The 11,349-nt window shown below is 34.4% G+C and overlaps 1 non-coding gene across 1 annotated transcript; it reads right to left on the bottom strand.

Moving 5' to 3' along the window:
• Positions 1–8,761: 8,761 nt before the first annotated feature.
• LOC143647417 (U6 spliceosomal RNA) lies at positions 8,762–8,866 on the bottom strand. The gene has a single exon (XR_013158044.1). It is a non-coding gene; the product is annotated as a U6 spliceosomal RNA (small nuclear RNA).
• Between the last annotated feature and the right edge of the window lie 2,483 nt (positions 8,867–11,349).

The following is an 11,349-nucleotide window of genomic DNA, read 5'->3' as shown; positions in this document are numbered from 1 at the left end:
TTGGCTGGTGTCTGCTGGTCCTTCACTCCTGGGTCTCATTGTTTTCAACTTCTGGTGTTAGTGGCCTCTTCTCTGACCTTCTGTGTGTCCTCTCTTAGCATCTCTGGGTCTTTTCTCTCTTGGCTGTCTCTGGGTGTTTCTCTCTGAGCTCCCACACCTTTTTTTTTTGTCTTTTATCCTTCACCTTGAATTAGTTAGTCTACATCACAATTGAAAGAACCTAATCAAAAAGTCCCATCTGACGACTTCAGGGTACACTGACTGATGAATGGAAGGGCAAAATATAGTGTATACATATGATGGAATAGTGAGTGATTGCAGGAAGGAATGAAGTTGTGAGGAATGCAACAAGGAGAAGGAACATTGAGGACATTATGTTGAGTGAAATAAACCAGAAAAAAATGGACAAATAATGTATGACTCACTAACATAAACTAACTATAATGAACAAATTCTGAGAATTAAATTCAAGTGCATAAGTTATCAGGGTAGAAAAAGTGGGTAGAGATTGGGTAATCAATGTTTAAGAAGCAGAGAATGTTCAAATAAGCTCATTGTAAAGGTTCCTAGATTGTAAGCTCTTACAGCAGTTGCATCTATTGCTAAATTGTAACTTATTTCTAAATTTTAAGATGCTGTACACTTTGAATATAGCCTGGTAGTTTCCTTGAACTTTGGGTATCTGTGTGATACCTGAGACACAGCGTTAGAGTTCTGCAGATCTGAAAGTCAGCATTACTCCACACAGCAACTGTTAAAGAAGCTGAAAAAGTTATAAAACTACAACAGTGATATGTATGTAATGGACCTGGTTTGGACTAAGGTAAATCAGAGTATAGCAAAAAAGGATGGTATTGTCTGTATTTTAAAACTAAAACCTCTGTGGGAGACCAAAGAAGAGATATTTATTTACTACAAAATTTAAATTTTCTGTGGCACACTATCCAATATAACCTATCTGGTCAGTTTTTTAAAACAACATAATTACATGGAATCTAAGATAGGGAATGTGATCTTCCTGTACAGGTCAATATACTACCTGCATGCATTCCAGATTATTCTGGGGCAGCAAATAAAAAGGAAATACTTGCAAAGTCCCCTTAAGGGACTGGGGCATAAAATATGGATATTTTATACTCCTGCACCTGGAGAAATCCTGATATTCTCTCAGGCATTAAAGACTCCTAATTTAAGAAGTCAAGTCCCTGATCTTGAGCCTTGCCCTTAATAAACATTTTTATGCAATTCCAAAGCTGAGCCTGCATGTATTTATGCCTAAGAGTCACCCCCAGAGAGTCTCTTTTGTTGTTTAGATGTGACCTCTCTCTTTAGCCAGCTCTGCAAATGAACTCACTCCCCCCCACCCTACATGGCACAGACTCCCAAGGTTATAAATCTGCCTGACAGATTACAATGTCCCTTCCACTGTGGGTTTGAGAATACCTTCTTGACCAAAAGGGGAAAAAGAAATGTGACAAAATAAAGTTTCAGTGGCTACAAGATTTCAAATAGAGCAAAGAGGTCATTCTGGAGGCTACTACTATGCAAGCTTTAGGCAGATGAGGCAGCCTTCATTGTACAAAAAGCCCCAATGAACAGTATTCCTGAAAATCCTAGGGAGTGCCCTGGACTCTATCTAGGTCTCTATATAAGTATTTCTTAGTAAGTTTATTTTCTCAGAAGTGTAAGGCTTTCAGATTGAGCTTGAAACCCAGAGGCACAATTCTTCCCAAGAGCAACAACCAAGTTCATTCCTCTACTTTAGAAGGTCAACACCCTTTACAGAACAGAATTAAAATGGTCATTGCTCAGATATCCATTTGAGAGAAAGATCAAACAAGAGGAGGGAGGTGTAACTGATAAATTAAAATTTAACAAATGACCACGAATACTGATACATCATACACATATTCCTTTTTAGAGTCTATACTTTGGATGGATTGTATGATGTGTGAAGATATTGCAATAAAATATATTTTAAAAGTTTTTAAATGTCTGCACCCACAGGAATGGATTCAAAGAATATGGTCTTTTATGGGTACATAACAGATTCAAACCAGCACAAAACATATGTAATATTGCAATTGGAGTCTCCAAAGGACAAGGAAGACAGAAGGGAGAAAAATAGGATTAGAAATAATACCGGTTTAGAAGTTTCCAAAAGTAATGAAAGACATCGATCCTCAGATTCAGGAAGCTTAGATTGCTCTATACACAATAAATTCCAAAGAAATTATAACAAAATGAATAGTGGTAAAACTGTAGTATACCAATAACAAAAATACATTTAAAGACAGTTAGTGAAAACAATGACAGCAGATTACTTTCAAAGAGGCAACAATATGACTGATATCTGGAGAATATGCTTATCCTAGCTGAGTTTAGCAATCTACTCTCAGTACATAGTTCCCAGGACATTAACCAAACCTTCTCAGTTCTGCTTACAGAATAAAGATAACAGATTAGCATCAAGAACATGCTGTGGCCCAGTGAATCAGTGACCTCCTTCTCAAAAGACAAAAGTGTGATCACCAGAAGATCAGTTAAGAAAAACCCTGCATGTAAAATCTTTTACATTATTATCTAAATCTAATCACTGAAGTTGGAACATGATGTGCTTGAAACAACACAGGATGAGACATTTGCCTGTGTCTTCCTCACAACGATCCAATGACATGGCAGACCTGACAAGAATGTATCATGTGGATGATGGTTTTTGACCCCTACTCTGGTTCCTTTACCTATAAAAACCCTAACCCACACCCCCACTTTGAACTGACTTGAGGACAATTCCTCCAATTCCTTGCAAAGTGCACTTGAAATAATTCACATTCATACTGAGAGACATGTTTATCCTTTGTTGTGCTAGTTCATGTGGGCCCTACTATGGAAGGAACTGCACTTTCAGTAAAACGTAGAAGACCAGAAACAAAAAATAAATTTCAAGACAGTTAATAAAGTCAGTGACAACAGATTACTTTCAAAGAGGCAACAATATGACACCAAATGTCTTTAAAAAAGAACAAAACAGTGAGACATTACAAAAACATGGAGTAAACGCTAACATAGTGAAATAATATAATAGCTAATTTTGATTTCTGCATTCAGCTAAGATGATTTAAAATACAGGGGAAATAAAAATGTATTAATGAAAATAAAACCTAATTGTGATTATAATTAGGAGACCCATTATAAATATATACACGTGAGTTTTAAAAATGCACTCTAATGTTTTAGGAGTATTAACAGTAAGATCCCAATTCTAGAATTAAATAACATTTCCATCAAAAGCTGAGAAAATAATGATATATTTACATAAGCTAGGCTCAGTTGGAATGGTTTATTTCTGAACTACTTGTTTCTTTAAAAAACTCATTGATTATCTGCTCTTTTTTATGTTAAAACTTAACATAAAAGTTAGTGAAATCTTCCGTCATCAGCAATTACACTTACTGAGTCTCTTATGCCTTGCTTTATATGTAGGTTTGTGTGCTAATTCTTTGAGGATACTTTCATCTTCAGTCCAGAACATTATTAGGAATTACAAATGTTAGAAACAGTCACTATTGGCATTTCTAGGTAAAGGTCTTACCAGCTTCTAAAAGACTGGAAGTACAAAACAATTCAGTTTCTAATTTCTCATATTTGGTATTGCTGTTTCCATCTCATTAAATTACATCACAACCTATTAAATTTTCTAAACTAGAGATCTTTAATTATTGATTCCTTTTGTCTCCCCAACTAAAGAATCACTAAGACCTGTGAGTTCAATTAAAAAGGTAAAAAAAGGCATCAATTCTCTCCTTTACTTTTTGGCATAAATAAAAATTATATCACCTAGACTGCTAACTGGCATGCTATCTCTAGCTTGCCAACTTTAATGCATTGGAGTTGGAGTTTGGCATGAAGGAACTCATGGGATATAGAGAAGGTAGACAAGACACAAAGCTATTATTATCCAGAAGTAATTGCAGGTATATATGAAAGTATACATGTTTCACAGATATTCCAAGGTATATTCAATACATATTTGCTGCTTCAGACAGGCATGCTTGGTGGGAGCTTTCCCACATTTTTTCTTGAGAATTTCATCAGCTTCAGGAAATCAACACTTCTATTTGATGTTTTCAAAGTCTTTTTTCATGACCTGCAGGACACAGCTTCCATAATTTGCCATGATACATTATTTCTTCAAACAACACTCCTTTAATTCTTCCAAAGTTGCATTAACCATTATTCCAAAAACTATAGAACATGTGGGGGGGATCAATTTTCCTCATTATACATGAGCTAATACTAATAATTTCTCAATAAATACTTTTTACATTGAACTAAACTATCCTGACCTTATCTAATTTAATGGTGTTATTATATTGGGTAATAATGTGTGATTAATCCAAATATGGTATTTTAGTATCTGTAGGCATGCGCAAGTAGGTAGATAGATAGATAGAACAATAAATAGATAAGTAGACAGAAGTCCTTTAAATATTATTTTCTAACTGGACATTCAAAAGCAATAATTACAATTATTATAATCTGTAGCTAAAATTGAAAGACATACTACTTAGATAAAAGTCCATAAGAAATTTCTTCTAAAAAGTTTTTCCTTTTAACACTTAGACATTGCAATTCCATAAGTTATAGAAATACCTTGAAGGTAGTGTGGGTTCAGTTTCATGCCACTGCAATAAAGTGAATATCACAATAAAACAAGTGCCATGAATTTTTTTGTTTCCCAGTGCATATAAAAGTAAGGTTACACTATACCATAGTCTACTAAGTGTGCAATAACATTTTGTCTGAAATATGCATATCTTAATTTAAAATGCTTTCTTGCTAAAATATGTTAACCATCATCTGAGCCTTCAATGAGTTATGAGTGTTGTGCTGGTGGAGATTCTTGTCTCTATGATCAGGGTGTTGGTTGCTGAAGGCTGGAGTGACAATGGCAATTTATTAAAATAAGAGATCAGGGTAGGTTGACATATCATTTAATTTTCCCTTTGATAAAAGATATCTCTGAAGCATGTATTTGATTGCATTTTACCCACATAAGAACTTTCAAAATTGGAGTCATCATCTCAAACATGGCTGTTACTTTATCAACTAGGCTTTTATAATATTTAAATCCTGGGTTTTCATTTCAACAATATTCACAACATGTTCACCAAGTGTAGATTCCACCTCAAAAAACCCTTCATTTGCTCATCTACAAGAAGCAGTCTTTTCATGTTTTATTTTATGATTGCAACAATTCAATCACAACTTCAAACTTCACTTCTAATTCTACTTCTTTTTCTATACCCAAAACATACATATTCAGTTACTTCCTCTACTAAAGTCTTGAATCCCTCAAAGCCATCCATGAAGGTGGAGTCAATTTCGTCCAAACTCCTGTGAATGCTGATATTTTTAACTCCTCCCATGAATCATGAATACTCTTAATGGCATTTAGAATAGTGAATCCTTTCTAAAAGTTTTCAAATTGCTTTCCTCAGATTCATAAGAGGAATCACTATACATGGCAGCTATAGACATTTTTTTTCTTAAAAAAATCAGGCTTGAAAATTGAAAATTATTCCTTGATTCGTGGGCTGCAGAATTGATGTTATGTTAGTAGGCATGAAAACATTAATCATACTGTAGAAATTGGTTAGGGCTTTTAGGTGACCACTTGTATTATCAATGAGCAGTCATATTTTGAAAGGAATCTTTTTTTTTTCTTTTCTGAGCAGTAGGTCTCAACAGTGGGCTTAAAAGATTAAGTAAACCATGATGTAAACAGATGTGCTGTCATCCAGACTTCGTTCTTCCATTTATAGACCACAGGCAGAGTAGATTTTTAACATAATTCTTAAGGGCCCTAGGATTTTCAGAATGTTAGATGAGCTTTAGCTGCAACTTAAAGTTGCCAGCTGCAGTAGACCCTAAGAAGTGTCAGCCTCTCCTTTGAAGCTTTGAAGCCAGATATTGACTTCTCCCCTCTAGATATGAAAGTCCTAGATGACATCTTCTACCAACATCATATTTTATCTACACTGAAGATCTATTGTTTACTGTAGCCATTTTCATGAATTATCTTAACTAGACATTCTAGATAAATTGCTGCAATCTCTATGTCAGCACTTGCTGCTTAACCTTGTGCTTTTTTATTATGGAGACGGCTTCTGCCTTTGAACCTCATGAATAAACCTCTGTTAGCTTCAGACTTTTGTTATGCAACTTCCTTACCTCTTGCAGCCTTCATAGAATTTAAGAGCATTAGAACATTTCTCTGGATTAGGATTTGACTTAAGCAAATGTTGAGGTTGATTTGATCTCTTATCCAGACCACTGAAACTTTCTCCTTGTCAGCAATAAAGGCTCTTTTGTTTTTTCACAATTCATGTGTTCACTGGAGTACATCTTTTAATTTGCTTCAAGAACTTTTCCTTTGCAGTCACAATTTGGTTGTTTGGTGCAAGAAGCCTAGCTTTTGGACCCTCTTTACTTTCAAAATGCCTTCCTCAATATCATTTCTAGCTTTTGATATAAAGTGGAAAATTGCAACCGTTTCCTTCAATTGAGTACTTAAAAGCCATTGTAGGATTATTAATTGGCCTAATTTCAATATTGGGTGTCTCAGAGGATAGAGAGGCTCAATGGGAGGGAGAGAGATAGGAGAACAACTGGTTGGTCAGTGAAACAGTCAGAAGACACTTTTATCAAATTCACCATCTTTTATGGGCATGGTTCATGGCACCTCAAAGCAATTACAGTAGTAACATTAAAGATAAGAGATCAACATAACAGATATCGTAATAATGAAAAAGTTTGAAATATTTTGAGAGTTGACAAAATGTGCCAAAGAAACAAAAATTAGGCACATGCAGCTGGAAATAAGGCAGCAATAGACTTTCTGAATGCAGGGTTGCCACAAATCTTCCATTTGTTCAAAAAAGTTATAGCTGCAAAGCATAATAAAGAAAAGCACAATAAATGTGGAAATTTATCTGGTTTATCTGGGTGTGTGCAATATAATCTTTTGCTTTCATAAATAGGGAGGCAAAAGAGAGAAAAAGAGCAGAGAGATGGCAGAATGAGGATTCAGCCTGACGTTGCTGACGTTAAAGATGGAGGAATAGTGTCATGGTCGGTATAAATTGCAAGATTCAGCAAAAAAAGGATTCTCCCCTTGAGGCTCCAGAAGAAATGCTTCCAACACTTTCACTTTAATCAGGCCCACCCATTTCTGACTTCTGACCTCCAGAATTCTAAGATAATTTGTGTTGTTTTAAGCCACTTGTTACTGCAACTATATGAAACTTATACATTGATATTCATTCAGAGTGCACATAACCGTATACAGGCAACTTCAGTAACATTTAGGTGGTTTCTAAATCAATGAAGTATTCAAGATACATATGATACAGATCAATGAAATGCATTAGAAAGTGTAGTATAAGGCCCCTTAAATTTATAATTTCTACTAATGAACCTATATTATTAAAATATGTATAACTGGCTCACTGGCTCATGTTGCAAGATAATATTGTGTTTAGTGTGAGTGAAAATCATTTGATTTTAAAACCGTTTGCTTTCCCTTAAATATACTTCTGGAAAAGTGAAAAATTCACTTCTTTGAAAATCACATACTATAAAAATTATATAAAAGTTTAAAACAGTGTTATTTTAAAGTGATTAATTTCATCTTTATTATTTCCATGAGATTAACATATTTTACTGAAACAAATATGCATTGCACTAAATTATTGAAATAGTATCATTGAATTTCTGTTTTTACCACATGGGAGGTTTCTGTGTATGTGTGTGTGTGTGTGTTTGTGTATGTGTGTATGTGTGCATGCATGCATATATAACCAAAATGAACCATATTTTTGGAAACTAATCTATCTTCATTAGCAAAATTTTAAGTACATAATCAAATTCATAATTAAAGGAAAATATATGAATGAAACAATATATAATTATAGGTGCATTTAGGCTAGAAACAAAGTAGAAGAAAACAGAGGCACAGAGTTGCATTATAATGGAGATATTTTCTCTGACTGCATTATTCCATTATAGCAGAACAAGTACATTGAAGGCATGTTCAATTCATTAGACCATGACAATAATGATAAAAATAAAAATAGCTGAATGGAAACAGTGCTCTGTAATTTAAAAGAAATGCTTTCATGCACTTTTTCTCATAGAATTCTCATTTAATCCATTTACAGAAACATCCAAAATGTTTTCATGTCCATGTACTCAGAGAAAGCAAAGAATCTTTTCTGTATAATAACCTCAATATGTCAATTTCTAGCATTACTTCTGTAACTATTTGATATTATTTGATATTATTCAACAACATCAATTAAGAATACAGTATCATTGCAATATACATGATTATTGAAAACAAACAAAATTGTATGCATTCAGATTTACTCTCAATGCTCTGAATTGTTTCCTACATGAATGGTATCTATACCTTTCTCAGACTTGATTTTTCCCTTTTACGTATTTTTCAGACAAGCAATCTCATGGAGAAATCTCATTTTCAGTACTCCTGCAACTGGCTTGAACAAAACACAAACTCCCTAACCTGAGATTTCTTTACTTCTTCAACTCTGATATCACTAGTTTCCCTCTCAACTCGGCACTTCATCCACAGGGATGTCTGCTGAACCAAATATTTAATGACTTCTTCACTTATTACTTTTTGTAATGCTCTTTAATTTGTCATGAATATGCATTCTTGTTTTTTTTTTTCCTTTTAAAAAATATGGAACACTTCATGAATTTGCATGTCATCCTTGCGCAGGTGCCATGCTAATCTTCTCTGTATCATTTCAATTTTAGTATATGTGTCACTGAAGCAAGCATAAGTATGCATTCTTATTCTAAGTTTATTTAAATCAAATTTTTTACTGGGAATTTATACTTCTTTTTATTGGTCTTATAAATATATTTATATTTATTTGCAACTAAACCTACTCATTCTTAGTTTGTCTATCTGGTAGGAAATCCAACCTCTGATGTAACCCTGATTTCAGACTTGATCAAGAATTAGAAATTATTTTAACTTATAACTGCATATTTTATATTAAAAACAACATATACATTTGATTTATTGTAAGGTCTTAATATAAAATTTTGCTCCACAAACAGGTTAATAAAAAGTGTTTGCATACATGCTATAAATGCTTTGTATATTTAAAATTCAAATTTAAAGAAACATTCAGAAATTTTTACCTTACTCTGACAGGCAAATATAACATGCAAGTTTTCTTCATGCAAAACAAGATGTGTTAGGTTTAGGCCAGACCATGTAAAAATTTCAAAGGTATATTTTTATCTTCCTAACCAAAGCTATATTATCTGTACTTACAACTTTTTAATATGCTCTACAGGAAGAGAGAATTCTTGGGGGATCCTGGAGCACAAGCCAAAAGTTAAAAAGGGGAATAAAATAATTTGATGGATTTTTCCTTACCAGATAAGAATAAAAGAAATTTAATAAGTAACTAGGGAGGATCAAACCTAATTCCATTTTTATTCCATTGCATATCATAAATTTCTTTTATACTGAATGTACTGACTACTTCTCTCCAGATTTTCCAACTTGTGTTTATTTTAGCCCCATAATCTCTTTATAATTAATATTAGCAATGTGTTTAAATAAAACAAAATGAGAGATGGCACATGAAGAAGTGTAGATCCAAAAGAACTGGTGATCCCTCCACTCCAGTCTGCCCTACCTACTGGCTGGGGAGATTTCCCCAAGCAACTTCACAGCCAATAGCACCTGCAAGGAGACAAGAGGTGGGTCAAGCCCTCTACTGGGAAGAGTCATGCCCACTAGTGTTGAGAGAGTCACCACAAGTGGCCTTTTCACAGGGCACAGTGAGGGGAGAATCTGCTGGGTACTGGCTGCTACAGTTTGGCTGCTCTCATAGGCAGCACGGTTGTCTCCCCTGTCCTGCACACCAGGAGAAGCTACCCCACAGATATGGGCAGAGAGTAGATCCCTATCAGGCACACCACAGTCACACTCAGTGGCTACAATCATGGAAGGGTGGTCTGAGGGGAGGAGGTCCCTGAAGAGTACCATCTCCTGGAAGGAAGCTGTAGGTACAGTCTGGCAAACTATCTGCCTGTTTTTTAATGGTATATTTTCTCTCTATATATTTTTATTAGCATATGGTTATTTTATATTTTCACTTATATATTAATGTTATTGATTTTTAAAATTTTTATTCATTTATTTTTAAAATAATTCTGTGGACACCAGTCTGAGTTCATTCCCAATATATCTTGGGGTATCTCCTTCTGACTTTGGGGTTTACTACCTTTGAGGTGTTTTTTTCCCATATATATTCTATTTTGGGGGGGGGGAGCAGCGCATGGGCTGGGAATGAAGCCCGGGTTGCTTGTGTGGCAAACAGGTACTCTTCTGCTAAATTGTATGTGCTCTCCTGCCTTGCTTTTAATAGACCCTCAAGTAGAATTGTACCACAAATATGAGATCCAGACTATAGTTTGGAAGGGGATTATGACAAACCATCTGCAAAAGGAAACTTTCAACACAAAATCAAGTAAATACAAAACTTTAGATGACTGAAGGAAACCAACTTTCAAAATAACCTTATTAAGATAACTAAATGTCCCAAACACAACAGAAAAAGACAAAGCATGTGAAGATCTAAGCAAAAAATGGCCCTGCAAAATGACAAAATCAAAATACTGGAGGGGATACAGACTATGGAACAAGTACTCAAAAGATGTTTATAAAGAAATAAAGGATATCAGGAAGACACTAAAAGAACATAAAGAAGAAATTGAAAGATTAAATAGAAAACTGGTAGATCTCACAGAAATGAAAGATACAGTAGACCAAATTGGAAATATAATATAGGCAAACAATAGCAGATTTGAAAAAGAAGAAGGAAGAATAAGTGATCTAGAAGACAGACAAATTGAACTAGAACACATAAAAGAACAAATGGCAAGAAATATGGAAAAATATAGAGAAATGATGGAAAACAAGAGGTCTAGACTATAAGAATCATTGGTGTCCCAGAAGGAGAAGAGAAGAGTAAAGGGCTGAGAAGTTTACTGGAAGGTATAGTTGAGGAAAATATCTCAACCTTTATAAATATGTAAATCAAAGAGACCCAACAAACTACTAAGATAGAATTAATCCAAATAGGACTACTTCAAGACACCTACTAACCAAACTGTCAAATATTGAAGAGGAGTAGAAAGTCTGAAAGAAGCACAAGAAAAGTGCTCTACTAACTACATACAAGAAAAAATACATAAGACTGAGTTCAGACTACTCAACAGACACCATAGAAGAAAGAA

The sequence above is a fragment of the Tamandua tetradactyla genome, chromosome 9 (assembly GCF_023851605.1).
Source record: "Tamandua tetradactyla isolate mTamTet1 chromosome 9, mTamTet1.pri, whole genome shotgun sequence".
Lineage (NCBI taxonomy): Eukaryota > Metazoa > Chordata > Mammalia > Pilosa > Myrmecophagidae > Tamandua > Tamandua tetradactyla.
The sequence above is the reverse complement of the archived record's forward strand: the minus strand, read 5'-3'. Positions and strand labels throughout refer to the sequence as shown.